General features: G+C 44.8%; 2 long non-coding RNA genes across 3 annotated transcripts in view; both read left to right on the top strand.

Moving 5' to 3' along the window:
* LOC119452379 (uncharacterized) overlaps positions 1-15,898 on the top strand; it is a 72,367-nt gene that overhangs the window by 8,349 nt on the left and 48,120 nt on the right. The window lies entirely within an intron of this gene.
* Positions 12,659-14,930, top strand: LOC125942145 (uncharacterized). The gene is made up of 3 exons (XR_007464847.1): positions 12,659-12,843; positions 14,264-14,357; positions 14,467-14,930. It is a non-coding gene; the product is annotated as an uncharacterized LOC125942145 (long non-coding RNA).

The following is a 15,898-nucleotide window of genomic DNA, read 5'->3' as shown; positions in this document are numbered from 1 at the left end:
CGAAGTTCGCACTGATGCAAGCGGCCATGGCATTGGCGCTATCTTGTCCCAACGACAGCGGGACACCAATCGCGTGATCGCGTATGCTAGCCGTCTTCTTTCTGCACCAGAGCGAAACTACTCGATAACAGAACGTGAATGCTTGGCCCTTGTTTGGTCCATTGCAAAGTTCCGCCCTTACCTGTTCGGTCGACATTTCACCGTCGTGACAGATCATCATGCCTTATGTTGGCTATCCTCCCTCAGAGACCCGACAGGCCGTCTTCGCCGCTGGGCTTTACGCCTGCAAGAGTACACGTTTTCCGTGTCCTACAAATCTGGGAGGTTACATAAGGACGCCGACTGCCTCTCCCGCTACCCTGTCGACCCACCGGATGGCACCAAAACCGATACAGATACCTGCGTTTTGTCGATCTCCGACTTCTCACGAATCGCCGACGAGCAGCGTCGTGACCCATATTCGCGATCCATCATCGAACGCATTACCTCGGAGCAACAGGACGCTTCTCTCCGTATGTTTGTTCTCCAGGACGGGACCTTATATCGACGCAATATGAATCCTCATGGTGCTGAACTGCTCCTCGTCGTTCCCCAGCATCTGCGCTCGACAATTCTCTCGCAGTTACACGATGCGCCTACCGCTGGTCATTTGGGTGTCTCCCGTACATATGACCGTGTGCGCAGACGATTTTTCTGGCCTGGGCTATATCGCTCTGTTCGAAGCTACGTCGCTGCCTGCGAACTTTGCCAACGCCGCAAGAAGCCTTCATTGTCTCCCGCTGGCCACCTTCAGCCTATAGATATCCCCAGTGAGCCATTTTTCCGCGTCGGCCTGGACCTCCTTGGCCCATTTCCTACCTCATCCTCGGGCAACAAGTGGGTGGCTGTTGCGACGGACTATACCACGCGTTATGCCATAACGCGGGCCCTCCCTACAAGCTGTGCAGCTGATGTGGCTGATTTTTCCTCCATGAAGTCATCCTACATCATGGTGCCCCACGTCAGCTACTCACCGATAGAGGCCCCTGTTTTCTTTCTAAGGTTGTCGACGACCTTCTTCGTTCTTGCTCAACGTCCCACAAGTTCACGACGGCTTACCACCCACAGACAAACGGACTTACCGAGCGTCTCAACCGCACACTTACGGACATGCTCTCCATGTACGTGAGTGATGATCACCGGGATTGGGACTGCACCTTACCCTTCGTGACGTTTGCATACAATTCGTCGCGTCACGATATTACTGGTTATTCCCTGTTCTATCTACTATATGGCCGTCACCCTCTCCTGCCTCTTGACTCACTGCTCCCTTCTGACGCCACCACTACCACGTTCTATGCTCACGACGCCATTGTTCGCGCGGCCGCAGCACGTCGTATTGCCCGTGACCGTCTTCTGGCATCTCAGACTATCCAGAAGCACCGTTACGACAGTCATCGTCGGGACGCTCTATTCAGCCCTGGGTCCCTTGTTCTGCTTTGGGTACCCTCCCGTCCCGTCGGCCTTTGCGAAAAACTGCTGCCACGATACGTCGGGCCATACCGAGTTCTTCGCCAAGTCACCAGCCTCACATATGAGATCTCACCTGTGAATTCAAAGTCTTCTACCACCCCAGGAACTGATATCGTGCACGTTTCGCGACTAAAGCCCTATAACTCGCACGCTGATTCGCCACCCTAAGAAGCATCGAGACGATGCTTCTGCCACCGGGGGGTTCATGTCACGTACGAGTTTGTACCGCTGTGGACAAAATGACGTTGGTTGGGGAAGAAGAGGCTGAAGTGTCTCGGAGCTCGGTAGATGGTGTCACCCTGGCCACAGAGCTACAACCCTCTGTATATATTGTAAATACATATATTTTCTCCCCGTAAGAATATTAAATGCAAAAAGAGTAGAGCAAGCTAAACTCTTATATAGCTACTGCGTACACTGAGATACTGATTGCACTTGCAGGCACATATTCTGTTCCATGTCTTGTAATAAGAAGTTTGACATGCATGCAGCACAGGATACCACATTCATAAATGCTTAAGCACCTGTTGGTGTAGTCTGCATTTGTTTAAAAGGACACCAAAGGGAATTTCATACTATCTTGATCTCCCAAAATGTAGGGCCCATTGTCCGTATGCCACCTTTTGCAAGCTTTATGCTTTTTACCTAAATGCATGTTTCTAGAAAAAATGAACATTGTTAAGAAGCCTGCTTTGCCTAGAGCATGTCCTTCTGCTCCTGTGTAGATGGCACAAATGCGCTTATGAGCATGATTTCGTGCTCTGGACGAGCGTGCGCTAGGGGTTGTTCACTGAGCTCTTTTATTACTAGTTCTTTGCAGTTTTTATTTGGTTTCTTGAGAAAGAGGCTTTTTTTAACAAAGAAGAACGTATTGCAGTGTATGTGTTTCTGAACAAATACTCTTGGCAACCTCTATAGACTTTCTCGTTGTGGACTACATCAGTGCCGCAGTTTCTATGCGAAATGCCAAGAGGAATGTTTGGCCTTTATTTTCTTCACTTATGGCCATGTTTTTTTAAATTTTTTTATTTGAACTAAAGCAGAGAACTTCAAAAGAGTAATCTTGCAGTCTACACTAGTTTTGTATTACATTTCACTGTACCTTTAAATAATAAGTTGATCAATCGGAAGGTTAATCAGAGAGCCAATCACTCAGTCCTACACTGAAGACGTATCATGCCAACATTCAAAATATTATTGCAACAGTTTGCACACCTCGGTCTTCTTTACACAGTCCAGTACCGTCTGTTTGTTTGAGACTTTTGGCGTTGGAGATCGCTTCAACACCTTTATGTGAGGGGACATGTGAGCAACCATTTCTGTCACCAGCTGCCGCTCATTAGTAGCCCTCTGTGCCAAGTTGACGTGCAACTGGCTGCCTTTGACCGTTTGCACTTTTTTATGCGCAGGAACATTGTGTGAAGCGGCAGCTTGCAAGTTTCTACTTGTCAAGCTTTTCAGGTCTGCTGCTAGAGAATGCCCTAAAGTGCAGAACACAAACTAGTAGTAAACGCATGCATTAGAATTGGTATGGGTGCTGAAAGAAGGTGCATGACAAATGTATAATCTTAATGGTCCCAAATTTGATTACTTTCTAGGTTCTTTCTGTATGACCAGTGTGAATAGAATGGTGGTGGTGATGATGATAAAATGGTGACCATGATGAGGCTTGTGGGCGTGCGGCTTTGTGCACTGAGACATGGAGCCACTGTGCATTGTTATATTGTGGGAAAAAAAAAGAATGTCACAATGCTTGTCTGCACAGTCTGTGGTTTATAATTTTTGCTAATTCTCAATATGGGGGACAACACTGTTCTTCTTTGTGCTTGGGCCAGAATTGTTATGTAACATTGAGGAAGTTTAATTTTGTTAAATTTGAATCGGCAACGAAAGATACAGTTTCATGCTTTGTGGAGGACATCTTCACATTGGCAGTAAGAAGCAAAGCCACCGACGCTTTCGCGCCTACTCCGCTCCCGTGGATGATAGTGTCACCCGCAGTAATACGACGCTTTCATACAAAACGCCAGCAGCGGGGGGGGGGGGTTTAGTGCTTCGTCTACCTCTCGCTTCAACGCGTCTCTCTGAAACTCGAGGTTTTGCAACCTCCAGTACTAAACATGTGGGAAAACAGCGCACATGATTCCACACCATCTCGGCAAGCACATGTGGCAGATTAGATGTCAAAAAGGGTGCGTGGGCTGCATATGTGCTCAGCTGCGTTGACAGTCATGGCTGCGCTAGAAAAGGAGACAATGGCCAACCAGGCCCCGCTTCCTCCCCCCCTTCCTTCAGTATGCATTTGATCACGTTACCTCAAGCTCGCTCCCCTCCGGATCCCCTCTCTCCTTGCTCACATGGGCAGGTGGTGCTCACCAAGCCACCATTCTTCTCAGCTCACCCTCGCAAGACTTGCACCTAAAGCATGAAGTGCGCGGGGTGCGATAAGATAATATTGAGCTTGGACTTTATACCGAACATGACAGTGCTCTTCGGCCGTAGCTTTTGGTCACACACAATTTGAGAGGAGCATTCACAATGTGGTCGCTTGCATTTGGCCATCTGCATCCGCAGAAGTTTCGGTTTATTGTCTCCGTATTCCTTCGTGGCGCCAGTGAAATTTCGTTATATTGAAATCGTGCATAAACACACCTCGTTTTATTAGGTTCAAAACGCATTGTGTATGGACAAGCAGTTATAAAAAGTTAAATACTTCGTGATATCGAGAATTTTATCTTATTGAAGTTCATTATATCAAGTTTTAGTTGTATTTTAGAATCTTGTAATAAAGTGACCAAGGATTGGCGGGCCACTTGCTCAACATGCTGGGAGCGTTTCTCGCAATATCTGTATTTGAATGGAGACATAGCCACTCCCCATCTATTCTAGGTATGCGAGCACAACACTTTCTGCCCATTCACAATTAAAAATCTTGAATAAGGATGATGTTACTTGTTTTTTTGTAGGCAGCGGCTTCGTCCCGAGTTTCATTTCCCGCGTTCTTCGCTGCTTCAAGGTCCAAGCATGCAGGGTTGTGGATTCTCCGGCTCCTGTCAAAGGATTGCACGGTAAGTTCGAATAAACTTGAATTCATTATTGTGTCAGAAAGCTGTTCATCTACGAATCACTGATCCACCGCCCGCTTGTGCGCCTGGTACGCTTCCTTGCAATAGGTTATTCTAGACCTCATGCGTGTGCTTTTGTGACGTTTAGCCGTCGCCATTTTTTCTAGGCATGCAACTGAACGGCGTAGCTTGCTCTATTGCCCCTAGGAATTTAAAATTTGTCACCGAATTGCCAGCCGATGCTTGCTTATCACTTCGTCTAGCCGCTCACAGAGCCGATATATGTAGTTGATGTGCCTGTGCGGTGGTGATTTGAATCGATTGTCATTGCATGAGTTTGTATCGGCATTGATGGTGTGCTCATGTCTCCTGCGTATACCTCACAAAGCGCATCCAGAGATGCCACCCACTGTTATGATAGGCTTGGAACTCTGCATCTCAGTTGTGGGAAACCAAACTCGCGCACGTTCCCATGTCGGACCAATTATCTTCATCCCCAAAAGGCGGTTGGGATCTTCCTGGAAACTCTACCTCTCAAATGTGGGAAACAGGCCCGAGCGCTTTTCCAATGACGAGATAATTCACTTCATCCCCGGAAAGCGTCGCCCCTCTATGGCCAGAGCAAACAGAAATGTGAGCAACCAAAGGAGAGGACCCGAGAGGGAAGAGGTTGTCAAGTTGACAACCTGACAAAGGACTGACACTTTTGACACAAGTTCCCCAAAGGAGACATCGGCTATCCCAAGACCACAAGGGGTTATTTAAGGCCGTCCTGGCCCCCGTGTTAGGCAGAACCGCTCTAGTCTCAGATAGAGTCAAAACCATGTACCAATGAACTGAATACAGCCTTTTCTATTTTTCATAATCCCAATGCCCGCCTTCATCGCCATCTCCTAATTCTTGCAGTGGCAACTCACCTCACCCGGTCGAGATTGTATCACTGCGCCCTACACTGGCTCACCAGCGTTAGATTACACTCCGCTGCTCAGGATGCATTCGACTAACGCTGGAAAGAAATTCGCAAGTAAGCGGCGGTTATCACAGCACGATTATCTTTTGTTAGGGCATCGTACATCGTTTCCAACGCTGGCGGCAAACGAGGCGCTGGTAAGGCTGCGTTACTTTGACAGAAACACCACTCATTGCCGCCCGCCAGCTGACACGGATTTAGATATCTCGCTGGAATTGCCACTGCGAAGACGACCCGGCGAATGCCTTTCGTGCGTGGGTCTATCATGCCATGAGCAGCGGCGCACCCGACGCGTGTTGTCGATTACAACGCTGGCGCTCCAGTATAAAATGCATATGGCATCTGTGGCCACTCGCTTGCATGTTGTTGTTCAAGGATCTGAGGTCTGTGCTTCTGCGTTCTAGAGAGGTTCGAGGAACTGCCTAATCGGGTCGTGAGACACTCCTTTTTACAGATGTCCTGCAGAGAAATCGTCGATAATTGACAATAACTCTCACTACAGATGTTCGGGCCTGTGTCGCACTTTTGGTTTGCCCTCAATACACAATCTTTGTCATAGAAAGACAAGCTTATTAATTTGAAAGACTTGCGCACGCTCAGGAATAGTGAAAGACGGTGTGCTCGATTGAAAAATTAACATGCAAGATACTTGCACTGTCCAGCATTTCAGTACTAATATAAATGAAACTGCTTCTGACCAGCAGATCTTGGGACAGGAATCGATTTTTAAAGACGATAGTCTTTCTTGGGGAACTTAAACGCTGAAAATTTGGTCTGTCTGTCTGTCTGTCTGTCTCTCTGTCTGTCTGTTTGTCTGTCTGTCACCCGATTCAGCCACCCGGCCAAAGTTGGACCACTTGCTTACCGCCCACACTACTTAAACTGGTACGGCTGTTCATACTTGTGAACGTTATCGATCACAAAGTAAATATTACGCATATCTGAGGCGCAACATCACTAGGTAAGTATTAGGAGGTGTGTTCCTTTAATAGAAAATACATAGATACGTAACTCTAAAGACCCTAGTTTCTTAAGCTGCGCTGAAAATGCAATGCTATGTGTGCCGACGAAGATGTTCCCCGACTGCGCGCCGACGAGCGCCCTCTGCCATGGAGGAAGGAAACCCTCTGCACAAGCTCATGTTTCCCGATGTATTGCCAGATGGCGTCCATGTCTCACGCAGCGCCTCCTCAATTTTATCAATGCCAGCCAGATGTGGCCAATTCAACATAAAGGAAGCGCTGTCTGAGGCAGGGCAAAACATAAATGGCCGCTTGATGAAATAATGCGGTACAATGAAATCTGTTCAAACAAACCTTCATGCCAGGACGGAAATGGTACGAGAACAGCATCACGGGTGGCCGCGGATCAGACCAGCACTCATGTAGTAAGGCCGGCAGAAGACTATCGTCTTTCGACGACATTTGCAGCGAAGCACGCAGATACGCGGCAAATTTTTTTTTTTATTTGAGTACCCTAAAGGCCCATTAGGGCATTACATAGGGGGGGATGGAAAAGGTCAAATGGACGTGCACTGTGTAGAATATAAATAATATGGCAAGCTATGAGGTACAGTAAAATTATCAAAACGTGGAACAGATATAAAGAAACGAAAACAACAACGAAAACGATGATTATACAATATCTGGTAGCGTAAAAAAACGCAAGAGAACTGAAAACGCGAAGAGGACTACAGATACAGACAAGATGTTTTGCAAGTGCATATCAGATGAAATGGAAAAAATTGTACAATACTAAGCACATAAAAACATGTTCAAGTAAATATTCAAGCGTAATACGTGGGTTATGACAGGTTGACACACTCTAAGAAGGTTAGTAGTGCTGCATGAAATGATGATGATTCAGTAAGTGAGACAATGTTTGAAGGGAGTGAGTTCCATTCGGCAATAGATAAAACTAGAGGCGAATTTTGATAAAGATTAGTCCTTGCAAATATAGGTTTTACTTTATGAATATGGTCTGTGCGCGTCGATATGTGAGCAGCGGGAAGAATATGAGCTCGGGCAAATGGAATGTTGCTGTGGAAAAGGCTATGGAAGAACGACAACCGTGTTAATTTCCTGCGCATGTCAAGAGAAGAGAGATTTAGTGATTTCTTTAAGGCTGACACACTTTGATAGCGAGAGTATGAAGACGAGATGAAGGTCTCGTGTTCTGAGGTCTGAGAGTGTTCACGTAAAAACAGAAATACAGGTGTCTCAAATATATTTTTGTTCTTGGTTCAGATATTTATTACCTAAAAAAAGATGTCCACACCCAGGAGTTGATTTAGGATCTGCAAGAAATTAGGAAAAACTTCAGAACTGTTTTGTTTACATGCCTTTTCTGGGGGTGCCTAAAGTAGCCCCAGTCGGCTATTGCTACGGTCATCTGTGCCACCGCATCGTGCTTAAGTCACCATCTGCAGTTGGTTCGTAGGGATCCACCAAGCTGTTGATCAGTATAGAATCCTGCCTTCGAAACATTGCCATTGAAAACACCCAGAATGTCGACGTGTAAAAAACTGGGCTCTTTTATGCTCATACGTGCCCAAAGTACGCGAAATTACACAAGAATCTGTGACGACAGGCACACGTGATCGTAACCACAAGGGGGCACGAATTTAAAACCACAATTTTTGGCATTCACTTCAACTGCTAATAATAAAGCTTTTCATGCCAAATCATGAGTACCCTTTGCGAATAAATTAATTTCACATTTCACTTTAGGCATCGCTTTGACTCCTTCTGCATTTATGTATTCTACTTGGTGCATCTTTGCATGTGTGTTCTCTTAATATGCCTTGGAATCTAGAGTGGATGTTGACATGAATGTGGTGGATCTCCTGTGAATGTGAGCGGGAGTACTAAGTGTGCATGGGTAGGCACAAGTTTGAACAAGTGTCAACAATAGTAAATATGAGTCGAGATCCAGTGGCAGTGAGTTTAGCTGCCAGCATGAGGAAGAGGCGGTGTTGAGAAAGATTTATAAGTGAACGTGAGTGAACTCCATTCAAATCTGAATGTTGAATTGAGGGCCAGAGGGAATGCCAATGTGAGCTATAGTGTAATTGCATGAAAGCTAGTTCAGTGTGATGGTGAGTGTTACTTGAAAAGCCTTAGCCAGGATGTGTTGGATGCCTTAGACAAAGGTGCATGTCTTCAGCCGCCACAAAAACAGGAAATAGAATGAATGCAGCTGCATGCCGAAAAGTGGAAGACCGATCTTCTGCAAAAGGAATCGGGAACATCGCAAACTATGCTGTCAGCAAGTTCCCACAGTCACTTGCTGACCCTTACTCCAGCTCAAATTCTGTTTCCTCGGTGGGCCTCGCCTACAAGATTGAACCAAGGATTGAGAACACCCGCAAAGGCTGTAAGCATCTCACAGAAGCACTCTCTGGTAGTGCACAGACAAGTAAACAAACCTTGAATTCTTCATATGGCTGCATTGATTGGCAGCCTGCTACTGTCACATTAACGCCTCATGAGCTAGAGTCGTCAAAGAAACTTTTGGCTAAGCAAGCATCGAATTGAACAAAAGTAAATCGAAAAATTGAGGATGTTGGTAGAGAGCGATTTCACCATTTTTCTCTTACTGTTGCGGTCTGAGCTCTAGAATACACAAACATCTTAACAGCTGTGTCCATGTGAGTGCCAGAAGCAAATAGGAAGTGACGAGCTGAGTGAGAAAGTAGGTGGAAACATGTCACCATCTGTTCAGGCAGAAGTGTGATTGCCTTTCATGCTCTCCTCCTGTGTTTTGCTTCACACTAGCAGTGCCCACAGTGACCTTTCTGGTTGCAAGTCTGGGTATATTGAAGTAGTGCAAAGACAATCTGCCAAGGCTGTTCATGGGGCAGTGACTGCCGTAAGTGCGATAGAATAGCTTTGCAGTAAACTTCAGCAACGTCAGGACTGCAATAGTCCTCTTACTGTCCATATCTTGCTGTGAACAGCGTTTGGAGCAACTGCATCTGAAACTTTCAGAACTTGGGGCAAGCTTTTAATTTTAATATTGTTGCAAGCAGGTCACAGTACCTTTATGGACAAAATAGCAGCGAAGAGGAATTTGCCTCCTTTTTGGGCCTTGCGACAATGCCTCAAAGCAGGCAAAGGAGTTAAGTGCATTTCAGCAGGATCCAGACAGAGAGGCTGTAGTACATATGGGGTTAAGGTAAAAAATTTCAGGTTTTCCAGAACGTATATCAACTTGAAATTATTTGCACACATGCATATTTAAAAAGAAAGAAGCATGTAAAAATGAGGCAGTTGAAGTATTAGGGTGAAAATTGCGTCTTGCATTAGTGTATGCAAAACCACGTATATATCAATACGTCTATGCGGCACATTTAAAGCGTGCTGATGCATACAGAGTTCGGAAACTGTAGTGCATAGAGAAAGCCAGTTAGGTCTGGATAACACAAGAATATAGGTTTAGTATACCCACAATCTGTTTGCAAACCTGCCCTCTAGCTTGTGAATTGGTCAGTGATAGCCAGACTGGACTGTTTGGTTTTTTGTAGAAAACGGAATGCTTGTATAGCAGCGTAAAAGAGAGAGAAGACAGTTAGAAGCATGCACAGATGCTGACTTGCAACTAAGCTTTCAACAATGTATTTAAGGGGGACGTGGCAATGAAAACTTTTTTTTTATTTATGGGAGTAAATTGATTAAATTTGGCATGCAGGTTTGAGTTTCAGTTTATTATTCATTCAATACATTGATTATGTAAAAACTTAGTATACAGATGAGGGTCCCAAAGTCAAAGACTGCAGTGGGACCCTCGGTTCAAATTTAAAAAAAAACTGTACACAAGGCATGGGTTAAACTTTAAAGCAGCAAGATTACCAACATAGAAGGAAAACAAAAGAATGTGCGAAATACCGTACAATGGTAAGAGACAATAAACAAATGCCTATATCAAGAGGCATAATTATAAAGAACAACATATTATCGGGCATGAAACTACAGTTAAACCTGCTTATAACGAACCTCCATATAACGAATTCTTGCATATAACGAAGTTTTTCTATTCCCCGCCGTTACTCCATAGGAGCACATGTATTTGAGACCTCTACGTAACAAAGTGGCTGTGGGAGACACTCTCGAAATAACAAATGTTCCCCGCCGACAACCTAGAGATTTCGCCCCAAATTTTGTCATTTTTGCGCGAGCAGCAAGCGGAAGTACCTTCTCCGCCGCGACGGAATGCGAAGCGAGCGCACGAGTGCATGTGTGCGAGGCAGGCCTGCATCCTTCGACCCGGTGATCTTGCTGCCGCCGGCGTGACCTTTCCCCCTCCCTTCATTCAAACCTGATCCCGTCGCTTGCTGCAGCTGGCCTAGCCCACCAAGACGGCACTCTCCATTTTCTGTTGATGTTGCTGAAGGAAACAAATTTGTTTTTTTTTTCAACACGCTGGCACCGCAACTCTTTGGCTACTGCGCAAGTCTCTGCGCTTCACTTCACTAACCTGACACTAGGTGACGCTATACGACGCTACGACGCCATCGTGTCACTCGCTCTTCGTTTCTGACGCTTCGTGCTTGTGCGAAACGACACTCGTCCACGCATCCAGTACCTGGTGTGACATTCCAAGAATGAGTGCTTCGACGAAGAAATGCAAGATATTGACCTTGTCTGCAGTTCGCTTTGAAGATAAGCCCGTGCGGGCGCACACGTTTTCCACATCGCAGATCGCATTCAAGATACGGCGGCCGCCACCGAAGTATACGCCTCCCTTACTCGCCTCCCCCACCGTACCTAGCGCGGATGCGCGCTTCCGCCCCCCCCCCCCTTCTCTCTCGCACGCTAGATAGAGTCGGCTGACCCCCACAAGCTTTACAAACAGCGTACGGCATGCGGCGACGATGTTGCTGTGTTTGGACTTTACACAGAACCTCAAAGCGACGTCCACGGTGACGGCACAAATGCGCTTCAGAATAAAATGTGCTTCTGTGCGGTTACTACTCTGACGGCATGGAGGAAGGAAAAAAACTAGGAGGGAGCGTCACGTGGCAATCTTGAAGCCTAGTCATAAAAAATTTAGAGGAAAAGGATGATGGGAAATATGCCCTCACGTGATAGGCAAGCGGTAGGTTTTACTCGGGTCACTTTGCACGGGTCAAATATGCGCACATAGCAGGCGTGGCAAACGCGCGCCTAGGTTAGTAAAGGCATGTGAAGGAATCCGTGTGAAGCAGTCGAGTCGTTGTAACGCACCGAACCACCACGCAGCTCGCCGCTTAATTAGCAGACAGGCGCCAAGGCTGTTGCAAACGAAGGCGTCGGCATTGCGCCCAACATTCCGGGAGGACCACCTCAGGGACGACTGGTTGCGTTTCGGGGCGGTTTCAGGGAAACGAGGAAACCTTTCACCCTGTAAACATGTGAAGGCAACCAAGCCGCCCTTCCGACGACGATTCGTCGCGTTTCAGGACGTTGTCTGGGAAACAATGATGCCTTTCGCCCCCGCAAAAATGTGTAGGCGATTAGGCGAGCGTACAAGGCCCGAAGCGACTGCTTTCCCACGGGAAGAAAATTCGTCCCGTCTTGTGCCTAAGGATGCACTGGCGACCCGGGGACTTCGAACATATTTAGGGCCGTGCCGGCCCATAGTTAAGGTAGACGGTCCCAGCCAACGCTGTCGTTCTGCTCAAAGTCTTCGGCTTCTCAGTAGACCGGCGAGAACTTCCGTCAGTAAGGCGCACCTGCGTGATGAAGTGTGTTGTGCCAGGATGCCCTAACCGAACAGAAAATCGGCGTGAGGGTCTGTCCTTCCATAGGCAAGCACAATGAACATTTTTTTTTAATTTATGAAAACAGAACTGCAATATTCGCTAGTGACTATATATACATGCTCGTGTGAATGAACTGATGAAATAGTGAGATGTTGTCCGAAAAAGAAGTGCATTGTGATATAAAACTTAAGAAAACAATAAATTTGCCCTCGATAGATGACAACACTAGAAAGAGAAATGGAAGTGTTCGTTCTGTACTATATATGAGTGCCAACAATTGAGTCACACTGCTCTTTTCTGTTGTGTTCAGTTGAAATGTTGGTGTAGATCGAGTAATGATCATTGACACTGAAATTATGCACTATAGGTTTCCAAGGCAGCGTGAGCTGAGAGAAGGGTGGGCCCTAGCCGTGTGCCGCTCACCTGCGTGGGCACCATCACAATGGAGTGTTGTTTGCTCGGAGCACTTCAGCCATGGTGATTTTGCGAGCGGTACCAAAGGCCAGGGTCACTTGATGGTGAATGCAGTACCATCGCTTGCGGGCCCCACTAAGGTTTGTGTTGCACGTGACACTGCATGTCTGCCTGCAGTACTAATTTTCTATGTCTTGGTTCGGTTCAGTAGAACTTTATTCATAGACTTTTTAGAGGGTACCCTAGACAGCGGCAGGAACCTGTAGATCCCAGCGCAATCTGCTCAGTCCACTGGATGGGCCTCATGCAAGAAGTTTAGATTTATTTTATTTGTAACATTGTTGCAAATTAAATAAATTGAAATTGAAACTCCTTTACATGATAAAGGGATTCAAGTCATGCACTTACAATCACTTTTCTGACTATTTTGGTTGTGTAGAAAGTTGATTAGTCTAATTTTCATATTTACCTTTTTTATTACTGGGGCTTGACTCATTTCAAAATATATGACTCAGTGGTAAAATATAATACCTGGGATATCGCTGATTGATTGCATCTTCATATTTAAGGAATTGTGCAAACTTTTTCCAAACTTCCATTGTATTCCAAATTGCATGCTAGGTCATTACAAACTCTCATTTAAACTAAAGCACTGCCTTAAAGCTTTCTAGATAGGTTGCAACAAAGCATACTATAGAATGCTCTATTTGCCGTGTTTTACTTGGACCTTCACACTGTGTAATCAATGGTGCAATACAAGTCAGTAATTTTTTTCCAACTTTGTCATAAATTCCACAAGTGTTAAAATTACTTTCAGGAGAAATAAATTTTTATCAGCTAGCATACACTCCTAAAAAGCCCACAAAGTGAAACTATTTATTGTTAAACAATTGCATTTCCTGCTTTAAAAATTATTGACTGAATTTTGTATGTATTTCTGGTAGCTGAAAACAATTAAAATTGCAATAAAACTATAATTAATTGAAGAAACAAGGAAAGATTAGTCTTCAAGTAACATATTAACTTTTGCAATAGTTAATAATTAGAGAATATTTTGCACGTAGCAACTCTGCTTGTGTGTGTATAGTTCAATCATGGCATGAATTTTTTTTTTTTTTTGCATAAAGAAATCTCTCAAGGTTGTACTTCCCATGTTGAGGTTAAATATAATTTTTTTTCCAGAAGATATGGTGTTGGACAACAAATTTTAAATAGGCAAATGACAGTTGAGATGATGTTACGCAGTTGTACTTTAAATTATGGGGGTGAACATTATTTTAATTCATTAATTAGTACCCTCAAGGTCTGGAGGCATTACAGAAGGGGCATTACATTACATTATGTGTGTGTTACAGCTATGTCTATGATTTTTCTTTTCTGAAACAATGCACTTTAGATCAAACATAGTTTTCTGCAAAAGGGGATGTGGTGTGTAGGGCCTGCCTGCACAGATCATGCGAGGCCTTTTGCATGACTCTGCAAAGGTTGTTTGAATTCCTTCCACAGCAAATGTTATTGTTGGATCTTAAAAGTATATGATGGGTTATTCTTTAACTGCAGACGCTTGCAAAGGTTGATGCTACAGCAATGAGACAACCTTCAAGTGAAGCAGCTTGATCCACGGGAACATCACAGAATCAAGATAAGCCACTAAGTATGCAGCCATAATGCATGTTCCCAGTTTGATCATGCCTTTTTCGTGACTGAGGTAGATGTCCCCCACCATTCCTGAAGTGAAGTATGCTTTTCTTATATTCAGGCAGGTCTCTCTGAAGCGACAATAGACATGGACATCTCCGAGGGCTTGTCAGATGTGCTAGCAGAGGGTGCTGCTACAACTGCCAGCTCGTCCTTCGCTGATTCAGACATTGGTGATGAGCCTTCCGAAATCCAACATGTCCTGGTATGTTTGATTGTGGTAATGATCACAGGGTTTGCTTTTTTCATGTGTGTGCCTTGGTTCATTCATGCTGTGCTCCGCTTTCAATAATCTGGTGTTTCCCTGTAATGTATATTTTGGATTTCACCTTTAAAGTAATTATTGCAGTTTCAAAAATGCATGAGACTTTGTCACACAGTTTTTTGTAAGATGTTTTCGACCGATTTTAAGATATCTAATAGTAATGCTCTGAATGAATAAAAAGATAGAACTGATCAACCTGTCATTAGCTACATTACAGCCCTTTTTTGACACAGGTGACAAGCATACTGCATGAGTTGTGTGTTCAAATTTTATTGTAAACACTGGGAAAAGCAAGTGCTCATGAATGAAAGCCATATATGCTACATCATAACCTCGTTTTAGTCGATGTAGGGTAAGTACAAGATAAGGAAAATAAAACAGCCTGAAGCAAAGCAGTGTTACGCAAGATGAAAAACTGCTTTTTGGCATAAGGAAAACACACTCCTTGTCTGAATTATACTTCAGCCATGTCCTCTCATTGCACGCATAAATAACACCCTTGCTAGGCTCCAAGATTTACTACTGTAGTAAAATTTATAACATACAAGCTGTGCTGGTAAGCTTGATCAACATCATTTTTTGGGACAGTAGATAAGGAATACAGTACATAGCCACAGCCACTGATCTCCCTAACAATGTCCTGCTTGGTGGTCGTTGTTGTGCTTAAATTTTAAATCAAGCCAATGGTCTCTCTATTAGTCCTGGGCTTTAGCTTCAACTGTGCATCTGGTATTTTGTTTGCACAGTCAGCAATTTCAAGCTATGTTGCAGTAAACAGTCCCTCATCATTGCTCTTGATGTATTTTGTCCAATCTCCCAGTCGAAGGCCTACCAGCACGCTTGAGGGTGATGCTTCGGCAGCACTGCCTATGCATAGCCCAGCGATACCTCGAACAGCAAGGCATACTACGGTAAGGATAATACTCGACCACTACAATTTTTACATACTTGTTTCCTTGGCTAACTTCAAGTGAAGTAGCATTTATTTTCGTGGCATAATATATAAATATCACTGAATGAAGCATAATAAGTGTCACTCAGTGAACTGCACATGGACACTAACATTTATGATCATGGCAACCATGTAATTAAAAGCTGAAACTAATTGACACGACCTTGACACGACTGAAAGCGACTCGGTGCAATTCCATGCTAGGCATGTTGGGTTGCTCATCGAAGAAGACAACGACGAAGGTGCCAGAATAGCTCTATAAAAGATCTATAGCGTCGAC

Source organism: Dermacentor silvarum, chromosome 1 (genome assembly GCF_013339745.2).
Source record: "Dermacentor silvarum isolate Dsil-2018 chromosome 1, BIME_Dsil_1.4, whole genome shotgun sequence".
In the NCBI taxonomy this organism is placed as follows: Eukaryota; Metazoa; Arthropoda; class Arachnida; order Ixodida; family Ixodidae; genus Dermacentor; species Dermacentor silvarum.
Note: the sequence above shows the minus strand (reverse complement) of the source record. Positions and strands in the feature narration are given on the sequence as shown.